The sequence below is a fragment of the Nuphar pumila genome, chromosome 13, assembly GCF_984573655.1.
Source record: "Nuphar pumila chromosome 13, dmNupPumi1.hap1.1, whole genome shotgun sequence".
Lineage (NCBI taxonomy): Eukaryota > Viridiplantae > Streptophyta > Magnoliopsida > Nymphaeales > Nymphaeaceae > Nuphar > Nuphar pumila.
The window spans coordinates 70,766,016-70,780,371 of NC_143261.1; the positions used below are offsets into that span (position 1 = coordinate 70,766,016).

Sequence of the window (14,356 nt, forward strand, 5' to 3'; positions counted from 1 at the left end):
GATCTGTGTACTATTTGATTGATTTGGACTCTTATTTTCTCATAAATCATAAACCTTGGTTCCACAAATGGATCACATTGATCCTCCAAGGAACCTAATTTTGTATTTGTGTCAGGGTTTCTAGACTCCTAACTAACTCAAGTATGTGACCAGAAATCCATCTAGAAATCCAAAGAAATAGCCCAGAGGCTCTCAAGAATTGTGATCCTTAATTAGGGAAGATGCATTTCAAGGACTGGTAGGGACTTTCCACTCGGATCCTTCGGTCATCTCATGGATAAAGAATTGGATCAGATAATAAATAGATCCTAAAGATCAAGAAGAAGAAGAGGAAGATGATGAGGTTCAATATGTGGAGATGGACAAAGGCAAAGGAATAGCTTATGAACTCTTAAACAAATCTGCTCTCAAAGAGATGGAGAATTCAAATGTTGCCTTGAAAACCTTGATGCAAGAAATGCAACAAAAGTTTCTAGAGAATGAAGCAAAGTTAAGGGATTATAAATAGGTGCACAGATAGAGGAGTTAGAATATCTCAGCCAGAAAAGTCTGACCCATTAGTGTGCCAGAAATAGTAATCCCAACAGGCATAATTGTGTCATCCCGCTCTAATGACTATGAGGAGTGAGTTCAAAATCTTGAAGAAGAATTGAGAAATATGACCCGACAAATTAAAGGAACCAAAGGTGAAAGAAGACCATATGAGATTCGAGACTTCATTTTGGGTCAGCACACTGAACCTTTGGATCTCACCTCCAGAAAGTTTATGAAGTTTGACAGGACGGGAGACCCTCAAACTTATATCACTCTCTTCTTGGATACTTGTTCTAATTGTCTTCACAATGAGCAAGCTTTGATCTGATGCTTCCCAATAAGTCTTAAAAGAGAGGCCTTGTCTTGATTTTCAACTCTAGATATTCATTAGATCAAACAACTTTAGCCCCTTATAAACTTATTCATTGAGAGATTTCAGTGTAATATAGATGCTCTACACACAATCAGTCAACTATATGATCTTAGGCAAAAGAATGATGAGGACACTTAAGACTTCATTAACAGGTGGAGATTAGTATATCATCACATGAAAGATCCAATCTGAGAGTTTTATGCCATCACCCTCATCATGAACAACTTCAAACAACCCCTCAAGGGCCTCTTAGCCACCCAAAGGTGTGAGGCATTCGTAGATTTGATCGATGTTGCTACTTGGATGGAGTCAAACTTCAAAATAGGTATATATGATGGGATTATGGTCAATACTGGGTCTGAAAATGATAGATACAAAAGAGATGAGTCACCCAAAAGCCAGGTTAGTGTGGCTACTCTTTGAAGAGAAAAGAAAAAGTCTAAGTCTCTTAGACAAAATCATAGATGACATAATGACAGAAAGTTCATCGTGATCCAGCAGACTCAATCCCATGTCTTGGATATTTTGTTGCAACATGATGATTTTAAACTGCCTAAAGTGTTAAACCCTCCCCAAATAAAAGAAAGGGACCACACCAAATTCTGCATATATCATCAAGCCCTTGGTCACGACACTAAAGAGTGCATTCCCCTTAAACACATAATCTATAACCACATTGACAAAGGTGAACTGATCTTGAAAAATGAAGAGGTTCAGGAGGAACCAAGTCACATTCAAAATTTGGAACTCCATATGATTAGCAAAGCTGATTCAATATTGACAAATTTTGTCATGTTTTCCAAAGTATAAATCGACTTAGCTTATCAGAAAGGAGCCTCACAACAGTAAAAATCATCACATCATGCATGTCCTCAGGTCCATGATGTGATTCTCAAGTCAAGGAGAAAGGTGACAATGCTTATGTCCAAGTTTTAGAAAAAATGATTATGCCTGAGTCTTTCACTAGAGTCATTATTATAAAAGGATGAAGAAGTTTGCGCCATAGCTCTGAAAAAGAAAGCCTTGTGGAAGCTCCAAAAGAAAAAATTCTTCCCATGGTTTCGTAAAAAGTGATTGTGCTTAAGTCATCCACTGAGGTCATCATTATTATGAAGAAAAATGAGGAAAGCCCTGCAAAGGCTCCATAAAAAGAAAGCTTTGTCATGGTTCTAGATGCATAAACACAAATTGTGCTTGAATCAACCATTGGTTCTCTCATCATGGAGGAAGAAAGTGTGTCTGAGAATCCTATCAAAGAGAAAGATCTTGAATTTGTTGATGTTGTGAAAATGTTTTACTCAACCAGCTCAACAGATACAGACAATGGGGCTTTGCCCCGCCTTGCCTGCATAACTATCCAGATTATGTTATGGATATTTCTCAAGAAATTGAAATTTCTCATATCTCTCTTAGGAATAGGGATGGCAGTGGACCGGGGGACAACGGGGCTCTGCCCCGCCTTGCCCCATTTGGACTGGAGATGAAGGGCATGAAATGGGGATGGAGGCGGAGATGAAGGTTAAAATCTATCTCCGTGCAGGGATGAAGGCGGGGATAGACTTACGCTTTTCCCTGCCCTACCCCATCCCCATCTCAATCCCCTCCTAGCCCTGTCCCCAATCCTTTAAGGGATGACTATAGACTAAGGGGAAACAGGGCCCCGCCTCGCCCCCGTTTGGACAGGGGATAGCGGACATGAAACAAGGATGGAGGCGAGGGTGGAGGTTAAAATCCATCCCCGTGCAGGGATGGAGGTTTCGATTTTGAAACGAAACGGGGGTGGAGACCTTGTCCCCCGCCCCGATCCATTGCCATCCCTACTTAGGAAGAAGAAAATTCTATTGATGATATTTCTCAAAAAATTAAAAATGTTTATATCTCTCTTAAGGAAGAAGAAAGCTTTGTTGATAAGACTCCCTAGGACAACTCAAAATTTGTCAAAAGAAGATGTAGTCTCATTATTCCCATGCCATATCATTCATCAACCTTCTTATCCTAGTTTGGATCATGAGTCACCTACAGTCTACTGCCAAGACAAATCCAAAGCATGCCTCGTCCTCTACATCAGGATAGAGAGTCATAGAAGGTACGACTGCACCATCTAGATCTAGTTTGCTTTCAGCCTCTTATAGCCCAAAGTCATGTGTTCATCATTCTAACATCTTTTGTGAATATGAATAAGTTTTTTAATTGTCTTTGTAAATAGTTATTTGAAAAATCCAAAAAAAAATATTGGAAATCATAAAAAATCCAAAAAAAAATAAAAAAATTTGAAATTCCAAAAAAATCAAAAAATTTCAAAATTTTCAAAAGGATTGCCTCTTTTGTTGCAAAAGTTTTGTCATTTGAATGGATTTTGCCAAGACGTCATTGTATTTATGAGTTCATGTACACTTCATCCCACTTCTTGCATCATTAGCAATAGTCATTTTATTTTATATTATTGTAAAGAAGAAACTTGAAGGTAGAGCCTTTATGAGTAGAAAATATAAGATGATTGAGCTTGCACTGAAGTAGAAGGATAAATCTCTTTTTAAGACCTAAAAATAACAAATGATGAGTCATACAAGGGCATGTACAAACTCATATTCTATGATTTAAGACTGGTGATTCACTTAGAGAAAAAACTCTTCAAGTTGAAAGATGTCAAGACAACCTTCGGTTTTGTCATTACTCTTTATCCCCTCCTTTAGTCGGTTTTGTGGATTTATTCATCTTACACTCTGGTACTTTTTGCTCATAAGTGTTATTTTCAACATCTTTAAAAGGATTAAGTTGGTCATCTTATTGTACAAAGCAAAACCTACCCATTCAGGCCTTAACCTAGGGTATTTTTTTATTTTATAAAGAGCAACATAAAAAAAAGAGTTCTAAAAATTGTCAAAAAAGGCATTAAAAAAAGTGGTATTATAAAAAAAAAATATGAAAGGGCTCCAAAAATTTCAGTGCTTTCTTTGCAATTGAAGATCTCAAGTAGGAGATGCCCAGGATTCATTAACTCATTCTTTGAACCTTACGTTTAACAATGACATGTCCAACCTTCATTGATACCCCTTTTGAGCCTTGTGATACCCAAAGTTTAAAAAAAAAATCATTATCATTTTATCCATTGCCATCGTCATTATCATGTACTTCATATCCCAAAGTTCAATAACCCGTGTCCTATTTGTTTTCTTCAAGGTCTTTGAAAAATAATTGTCTGTTTGAAAATATTTAATATGGATCAGTTTGATGCAATCCTAAGAAGTGTCATTTTGAGTCAATCTTTTAGAAATATGTTTTTATCTGGTTGCATTTTGTCTTGCTTGTTTCGTCTTAAGACCGATGGTTGGTCGTCGGCAAGACTTTCTACTTTGCACGGATACACATTATGTTGGAGAGACTCTCGTGTGAAAACAAGGTTTATTCTTTATCTTGAGACCAATGGTTGATCGTCGATAAGACCCGCACACCTTGAATGGCTGATCAGTATGCCAGAGAGTAAGGAACATCTTAAAATGCATTTTATCAACATAATTCTTAATTAAAGATGACAATGTCAACTTTAAGTAACACAATGTCAAGTGTATTCTGTATTGTTTTCTCAAAAATTGATCTTTATGCGTTAGAAAATTCATCTTATGAACTTGCTTCTGAATTACCTTGATCAAAATGGGTCAAAACAAAGTATTTCACCATGAATCATCATATCATGTCATATGCATTCTTTCTGCATGTTACTGATAAGTTTTTCTTGTAGCTGACATAGTTCTTACTAACCCAATTTCCCATGTTCTATTAGAAAAAGTTTACCCAGTCTTAGCTTAAGATCATCTTGTAGATAGATGGACATTAGGTTCATAAGTTATCGCACAGATTGATTGAGCAATCTGAAACCCATTTCATGAGCACATAAATCATCCTAAACCCAATCATATTTTCAAAAGCGCATTTCTAAAAAGGCATTGTTTCATTTTATTTCATCAAAAGTCAAAATGTCTCAGTCTTTTCAACTCTTTTTTCCAAAAAAAACTACCATTTGTCTTTGTCTTTTTTAAAAAAAGTATTTATTTTTGTCAAAACCATTAGTCATCTTTCATCGATTTCAAGCGATAAGACACCTGTTTCGTCTTTGACTAACCGTGTTCAACAAGACTTTCCTCTCACAACACTGAGTTCAAGGGAAAGCTCTCGTGTGAAATAAGGTATTAGCTTAGTCTGCAGACCAACCTCGTTTGGCCAGACCTTTCTTGACTCTAAGTGTTTGGTGTCACATAGAGACCTTCATGTTAATCTATGTATACGTCTTTTACTAATGTCAACTATCAAGTTGTCTATGTCTTTTTGTCAAAGATCTCTTTTCGAAAATGCTTTGTCAGAGTCAAATGTTCACTCTTTTCAAAAGCCAGTGTGTCTACTTCTTTGTTATCGATCGAGCTTCGCATGCTCGACAACGAAGAAAGGCATCTTTAGACACGAATTTTGATTGAGTCATTTTATGTCATGAGATATGTACCAAAATCTAGTGTTTTCGGGTCATCATAAAGTTCTACTAGCTTCAATTTTATTTTTGGCATCTAAAATAACAACTTCAAGGTTTTTAGGTTTTTGTCCAATAGAAAACTTAAACTAGAGGATCTTCAGATCAATATGACATTGGAGTAGAAAGTTATGTCCAAAACAAGGTGACTTATTTAGGTAAAAAAAAACTATTTTTTAGGTAGGGCCCACTTTCAACACATTTTTTGACCACCAAAATGACTGAATTTGGTTTTTTGCTCAAAAGATAGGTTAACATTAAGGATGTTATATTTCAAATGCAATAAAAATCACCTCAAATGGACATTCGGATAGGAACTTATTTCCAAAACAAATTAGCTTATTAGGTTAGTTTTACCTGATTTCTTTGATGACAAGAACTTGTCATTAGAGTTTTTTAGCAAAAAAGATAATGCTAACCTAGGTGTTCATAAATAGGGAGTCACCCGCTTATTTCTTCATCTGAAATTTGTACTATCACTCTACCAAAATCCTGTCATAGACTAGACCTAGCCTAGCTGACCACCTAGCCCACTTAACCTAGCCGTCTAGCTAGCCTAGTCTTAGTCCATAATGGACCCAGTCTAGGATTCAGATCCCCCAACTTACACAAATATTAAGCCCGCACCAAGCCGAAGTGTTGTCCATGCTCCTGTGATCGTCAACAGTAGAAAGGGCCACCTAAGCCAGATGTGAGTTTGGTTGTATTTTAATTATTATTTTATTTATTTACGCATTTTATTGAGTTCAAATTTGTCTAATGTTTGCATGTTTGTCATTTTTCGTGTTTTTTCTTGAGTTTTGGTGGCTCTCGCCACCAAACTCGTTTTCTTCTAAGACTCACATACGAGGTACGAATTTCTGCAACGTTGTCACTCTAAAAACAATGATCGAGTGTTCCTGGTTCGGTTGATCCCTTCTCATTGGAGGAGGAAAGGCTCTTTACCTTGAAGAATGGTCCCCACACTCTCTCAAAGTTTGGATCCGTTTTGGGTCTATTTAAAAAAATCCTTTTGGTGGGAAACTTGTATTTTTAAACCCTTTAAAAATTCAGGTATCCACACGATAGACCCTGAATGATATAGCCAAAGTTGTAATCCACTATGCACCAAAAGAACATTGCAATATAAATGCACTACATCAAAGTAGAAATGTGATCCAGAGGGTATTGCGCAAGGGGGTATGTGTAACTTTAAATCGGTGATTCGGAGAAGTCTTTGCCTAGTCAACTTATTTGCGTATACTAGGTTTACGTAGTCCAACAGAACCACCATGATATCTGCAAACAAAGGTGAGAGTAGATGTAAGACAAGGCAACTTAATAATGTTTTTATAACAAGAAATGATCGTGAAGAAGAATGATTGTGACATTACCAAAGGCTATGTCCACTGTCTCTGGATCTATAATACTATCTAACTGCATGGTATCCCTATAGGAGAGTTGGTACATTGATTCTGAAGGACTTTTTACAGCAATCGTGTTCTTGTGGAAGATGATTTTGGAGGTCGAAGGGAAGTGTGAAAACTTTGCATTGGAGCTTTTCACTCTGAAGTTAGATATGTAGTAGGCTTTGAACTCATGCAGTAAATGGTTGAAGGGTTTAATGAGTTGGTCGAACACACTCGCTTTGATCCTATATCCCTACAATTGTTTGAAGGGAAAGTTAATTGTTTAAGGGACATCTTTGTGCTTATATGCAAATTCTTTTAGTGATCCAACTCTAAGAGCAGAGCCACAAATGTGCCTCCCCATCGGTGAGTATGAACTTCATTATATTCCTTTCCTTCGGGCCACTTTTGTAATGAATGATCTGTAATGTGTAAAGTACGCTGCACTTGATGGTGTCGTTGTTCATGTGTGGATGTAAGGCATGCAGTGGCACCAATATTGACTCTTCTATATTTTGGTTTCCACCTTAAGCTACTTTTCTCTGCTCTTTATGTTCAATCCTTTGGTTTTCTTTTGCAATTGGTTTTTTCTCTTTATCCTTTATCAGATCATTGATTTACACATATGGCAGTAAAGATACTAAGTATAATGATGGTGAGAAGTGTGTTAAATGTATAGAAAGCAAAATGATTGTGTAGGTGCAATTTAACCAACTGTTGTTCTTCAAGATCTAGGTTTCCACTGTCATTGAGGCTTTTGGATTGGTCATCCATTGGATGATCGATCTACATATATCACATCAGTAAGTATAATGGCATTGTTGAGTCTGTTCGATGTAGAGAAAGGAAAGAAAGAGGCAGCCCAAAAATAAGTATTAAATTATAGGTGTAAATAGCATATTGTCATAAACAAAAATCCAGAAGAAAACAATAATGCGACCTTAGTTGTTGCCATATGTATATATTTTATTTTGTCATGTTTAAATAAAAAAGAATGTACAAAAATTTGCAAGTACCTTGTGAATTTACTTTCTCATTTTTTTAAAAATGAACAGAAATTCACATGCACCTTATGAAATTCCTTTCTGGTGCAAAAATTCATCAATTACAAATACATGTTCATTCTGTATTTTTCTCACATTATATAAAAACAACACATATCCAACAACTTACAAGATTCAAATAACTTAATTCTCTGTTATATATACAATTCATCCTCCTCAAAAAACAAGACTCAAACAATTTCATTCTTTATTATATACACAATTCATCCTTGTGAAAAAACAACACCCAAACAACTTCATTCCTTGTTATATACACAATTCATCCTCCTCCAAAAACAAGAATCAAACAACTTCATTCAAAAATAACTTTAATTAATATACATAGCATACACATTCATTAATTAATGTACAATGATTTAAAAACAAAAAGATCACATAATCATGTTCAACCATTCCATGTAGATTTGTAAAATGAAGACTTTCATATTCTAATGGCTAGAAGACTTTCGTGTTCTTTAGAAATGATGCATCAGTTGAAGAAAAAATTACAGAATCATGCAATATTTGGTACCAAGTACTTTTAACCTATAAACACAACCTTAATTATGGATAGTCATAGTTTTCTTAGGAACAGCTGAGTTTGATGCATTCAAGAAACTATGAACTAGAAAGCAAAATGGACATATAGTAAGAATTGTCAACAAAACTTCATGATGGCATATTACTTAAAGACAAACTCTATAATGCATTGGTGCCCACTTTTGTATGTAACTATATGCAAAAATTCTTAAAAATCGTAAACCCTAAACATCTAAACATACATAATAAGTCCACAACAACAACCAAACAGAAAGAAGAAGACCATGAACAATGTAAAGAAAATGAAAAAATAACAAAACAATACATATTACATGTAAAAATTCCTAAAGATCTCAAACCCTAAACGATGAATCCGGTGACAAATATTACATGTTTACATTGGGGTAACATCCACAATAGAGAAAAATACATAATAAGTATACAAAACAACCCAACAAAAAGAAAAAAAAACTACATTGTAAAAAATAAAAATAATATACATTTTTATGAGACTCACCTTAATAGCTAGTCAGAGAAGTAGATGAGAAGGATACTGCAACTTTACACAAAATAGAGCAAACAACTTTCACGAAAATGGCCAGAAGGGTTGGGGTTCTAGAGGCAAGAGATTTGGGGTTACTGCACTTTTCAAATATAAACGAGAAAAAGAAAAAAAACTTAAATGTGTATTTATATGGGACAAAATTTTGCAAGAAAACAATTTCTCAATATGGGTTCGATTCAACTATGAGATTTCTTAATTTCTTACTTTCGTAAATATTTTAGAATTTTACATTACTTCATATGATACTCGTCAACAATTTCTCAATATCAGACTTTCACAATTTTTATGATTTTCACCGGTTTTTACACGAAACTTCTGACGAGTTCCGCAAATTGTTTGGATTTTCACATTTTTTTTTGGAATTTTGCAATCTCATATATAATTTTGTTGACAAGTTTTGTGGGTATATTACTTTAGCATCATGAAGTGCAAAAATCAGAAATTCGCACCTGTGAGAGGTAAAAGCAACAAGAAAAAATTGAGAACCTGCCATATTGTTTATTGTTTATTCGATGAATTTGGCAAATTGCAAGGCATTTTAAAAAATGTGTCACTTTTGCCATACAATACAGTCATTTTTTGTTCATTAATTAAAGCTTCAGACTTGCTCAATTTGATCGGATGGATTCTATACATCTTCCAGAGGATCTGGCCAACTTTCAATCAAACATTGTTCAAGCACAAGCAAAGCATTACACAGATTTGGCATAAATAAGCCTTGACTCAGCTTCAACCAAATCAAAGCTTAGGAAAAATTTGAACTCCAAATTATAAAAAAAAAAGTGCAAGAAATTGGACAAATAACTTGTGCAATATCCCTACTTATCCTAGCTTTCAGGAGAATCAGGACAAGTAAGCTGATTAGAATCCACCTTGAATAAAACAATTTGGGATATAGCAGGACTCTTGCGTACGGTAAAGGAAAGCCCGTTAGAAAATGCTGCATTAGTTCCCTTTTTAACACTTTCAAAATCACCTTCAATTGACCACTGATGAGAGAGCAACTGATAACTGTAAAAAACATTAATAATTTACCAAGGCCTATCTTCTTCTAATAAGGATGTCAATGGATCGGTTTTTACCTGATATCCCACCGAATCTGCCTCTACTTAGATTTTGTAAGCCAAGACCATTAGGGGGGACACACGTTTTGATTATTTGCCTCCAAATCCAACAGATATAGGAATTTGGTGGATTTTGAAATCTGGTTACATGTAAAAAAGCGGATTTGGGATGCGTTTTTCACCATTCAAATCCAAATCTGAATCTGCGTCTCTTTTAGCCAACATTCAATTAATCAAATCTTGAATTAACAGCATCTGACCAATCCTAACTGTTTACATTCCTACTAATAGAGTGAATCTTCTAATAGCAAAACACTAACTCCGAATCATTATTTGACAATGTAATCCAAATGTCAGGTCCAAATTAGGAATTATCAGAAAGTGAGACTGGATTGAGCATGAGATACAATACTTTTTGAATTTATAACCGAAAAAACAAACACCCAGAACAATGACCAGGTTGCGCTGGCTCAGCCTGCCATACCTACAGTCATCCTCCCAGCACCATAAAACTCTGAGGCCAAGACACCCCCCCCCCCTGCCCCTGGGGCCTACACTACACGTTGGCTTGGGCAGAGGGGCGACACTCATGAAAATCAAACCTTAACTGCCCGTCTAGCAGAAGGCCCCACCCCACTATGCCAACCCCCCTTGGGGCTATGCTGGGCAATACTTGAAAATGCCCCCAATGAAATATCTCCGGATAAATTGCTCCTTAATCAACCACCTACAAGGAACATCATATTCAAATTCGCAGTGCGCAAACCTACAAAATGGTAAAGTAGGCTGCTATTTCTCAGGTGAAAGTTTTCGTACGTTTGAAACATGCTCCACAAAATAACCTAAAAAAACACAATTTTCACATTTGTAAAACTTTGTTTATAAAAGCATTCCTCTAGCCTACAAGACACGTTTGGAAGTGAAACAATAATAGAAAAAGTGAGTAGGAATTCCAAACGTTTCAAACAGGAAAATTTTTGAAAAAAAATTATAAAAATGCAAAAATCCTTCACATAAAAGGGGGGGTGGAGGAATTTTTCTTGTCAAAAATTCAATTTGCATACATCTCATTCCGTGGATTGCCACAAGAGCAACCAGATGTAGCTCTGTAGATGGCACTGGCTAGCGCTAGCAGAAATCATGATGCATTTGCCATTGGTGATAAAGCAACCCTACAGTTGACAAAATTGGCCGCTGAAGATTGTTCTAGCCAGATGCTGCTTAAAACATATAAGCAATGGAGGACACGTGCAATGAAGCTTAGACAGAGAAAAAACGATCAAGGAGAGGTATAAAGAAAATTCCAGTAAGCACTTGCATTGAATTGATTGTTGCTGTCGATGAAGTTAATCTTGCATTTGGATTAGATGGTGAAAGCTTAAAATTGGAATCCCTATATCTATATGCCTGATACCAAAAAAGTATTGCTGGACATGAATGATGGATCAAAGCAGAGGCATTTGCCTTTCACCAATACAAGAAGAGGCACACCAATTTGTATCGTGAAAAACCTTGTGCACCCAACAATCCCCACAATCTTTTGAACTTTGTGTCCAGAATATGTCATCAGCTGGCTGTTAGTGATTCAAAACACTTCCATCTATTCAGATCTTGTTTCTGCAATGATTTCATGTATCTTCATACAGAGAATTGCTTGTGATCAGCATATGGTCTTCAGCCTGCTCTTGTATCATTAACTCAATGGGGTACTGCCAGAAATCCAATTGTGATCAAGTTTAATCAGCCAAGACTTGAGCAGAGAAAAAAAGAAAGTAATGGCTACCATTTGCCAAATGCTTTCTATCCCAAAGAGTAGCAGAAAAACTTTCCTAGTTTGTTCCATATCATTCCGTGAACAAGAATCGAGGAAGGATCTGGATCAGCCTTGATCACCTTGATGTCTAAATTTTAAATGCCATCCATTCTGAATTCCAATGCCAATCTCAATCTTGTCTTCAATTTATAAAGTGAATTCATTCCCATTGAACAGTTTCAAAAGCTGGTCCAAACGAATTGCTAAGAGTATGGATCGATTCAGAATAGCTCATTCCATTTGGTTGGCCATACTGCAAATAAGGAAAAGTTAAAAACAGTGCAACTTAAACTAAATGTCAACCATAACACAAATGGGCAGTTTCTTTGAAGACCATTCAGACACTGGTACATTGTACACACGCCAACAGGAACATTGAAAACAAACTGAAAAGGATCCAGAGCATGTGAACCTGCTGTTGCCCCAGCAAGAATGTCTACAAATGTTGTCAAAACTAGTTCAAAGGGAAAAGTGGAAGAGAGAGAGAGAGAGAGAGCAATCTTGACAAGGTATATTACATAAAGAAAGAGGAAAGGAAATCTGAGAAAGCCCAGGGAAGAGTTTTATCAATTTTCGGAGAAAGAAACACCCTCTAGCATTTTCCCATGGATATGAGGGATCAGCAAACAATAATTAACATGCAATATTAGGAAAATAATCCAGTTTGATAGATGTGCACCACACCTTAGTGCACACACATACACATGCTAAGACAAATCCCATTTTACAGCTATTTAGAGCCCACAATGTGTAGAGAAGTATGAATACTATTGAGAAAAAGTATGAAGCACATCGACATGTCACAGAAATTCAACCAAGTAAGCTGAAAGCTGAAAATTCACAATATACACTATAAATTAACTTCCTCATGGCTCTCTTGATAAAAGCATGCAAAGTCATTCTCTTTTACAATCATCTTGGCAAACAAATATGGTTATTTATGCTTCTCGACCAAGGAGCAGAGTGTTAGGGATATATAAACCAGTGGAAGGTGGACATCTCAACATGGAGCAAATCATTGCCAGATGGTTTATAGGCCAATAATGGTTCAAATTCGCTAGCAAGACATGGTAGCATTTTTGCTTTGTGGTGTTAGTAAGAGCCCCAGCAATGATGAACATGCCCATGATGAGGAAAGATATACTAAACATCCAATATTCATAACAATCAAACATTTCAAATTTTAAAAATGCATACCTTCAGCAATTTCGCCAACATTTACTTTTTTGCTTGCTTCTTGAATTTAGGAGCTTCTTTAAATGAATCGCTTTCTTTCATCTTTATGTTCATCAACCATCTTATTGGTGTTCTGATCAGCTTTCTTCATCTGCTTAATGGAATCAAATAATGATGATCGTTCATGTAAATTTGATGTCTTGGCAAATGGATTAGATGGCCGCAGAACCTGATCAGATATGACCTTTCCACTAGATTCATTTGCATTTCTACTAAATTTTGTTTTTTCTGTAGTTGTCTCATCCTTCCCTTTTTCTATCTCAACCTTGGCAAATACAGGGGAAGGGATGATGGAGGAGTTAAATGGGAAGGCATTGGTAATAAGTCACTAGAAACAGCTACTGCTCTTTGCGGTTCAGCAATAAGCAGGGCTGCTTCTCCATATGCAGAAAACAGCATGTTATTTGTGGTTTCATTCAATAGGCGCTCATGTAGACAACATCCCATGGTTAATCATGCAAATCAAAGGATAACCATCATCTATAAACCTAAAACAAATTGAAGTTAGCACTCAAGACAATACACATGCAGTGCGAATTGGACCACTATTTATTGATAAAAGCAATTTTCTGTGCACCATAAAATGATATTCAAAATCCATCAGAGCAATTAAAACCAATTCTCCAGGAAATACCTCTAGCATATTAGTGAATCGTTCAGCCAAAACAGGAAGCTTCATGGCAGTAACGAGTTTTCTAGCACCATTCAGTGATTTCTCTAGTGACAAATGTCTGGCCAATTCAGTTGCCCTCACAAGCTTATCACCTAAGAAAGCATCCACTTGAAATAAATTACTGGGTTCATACTAGGTACAAGTAAACAAAATCATACAGACCTTTGCAGCAGCTGGCAACGAGCCTTAGGATGCAGTGGTAAGTGAAAATTCCATGTTAAAAACTTCATCATCTTGCAAAGAGGTGTCGACCAGCAGCAGCCATTCCAGCAATTTTTTCTTCAACCTATAATTCAAAAACTTATTAGCATCGAAGGTGAAAATCACATTTAATATACAGCACCAAAAGAACACACAGCTAACCTGAGAGAGGTACAGATTATTAAGTTCCAAGATCAGATGAAGCCAAAGGACATGAAAGACTAAAGGGTGCAAGGACAGGCTTTGGATGTAATATTGTGTATTTTTATACTTAACTAAGTGTTGAAGAAAAATCGATAAATGCTCTGATACCATCTCTATAACGGCCCCAACTCGTACTCGTTAAAAAGTAACAAAAAAAAAATTTAACAATTGCGAAAACATTCTCAGAGACCCAGAGTCTTCTC

At 36.1% G+C, this 14,356-nt stretch overlaps 1 long non-coding RNA gene across 1 annotated transcript; it reads right to left on the reverse strand.

The window, feature by feature from the left end:
* Nucleotides 1–13,601: 13,601 nt before the first annotated feature.
* LOC149818648 (uncharacterized) lies at nt 13,602–14,034 on the reverse strand. The gene is made up of 2 exons (XR_016427307.1): nt 13,911–14,034; nt 13,602–13,840 (listed from the first exon to the last, which is right to left on the reverse strand). It is a non-coding gene; the product is annotated as an uncharacterized LOC149818648 (long non-coding RNA).
* Between the last annotated feature and the right edge of the window lie 322 nt (nt 14,035–14,356).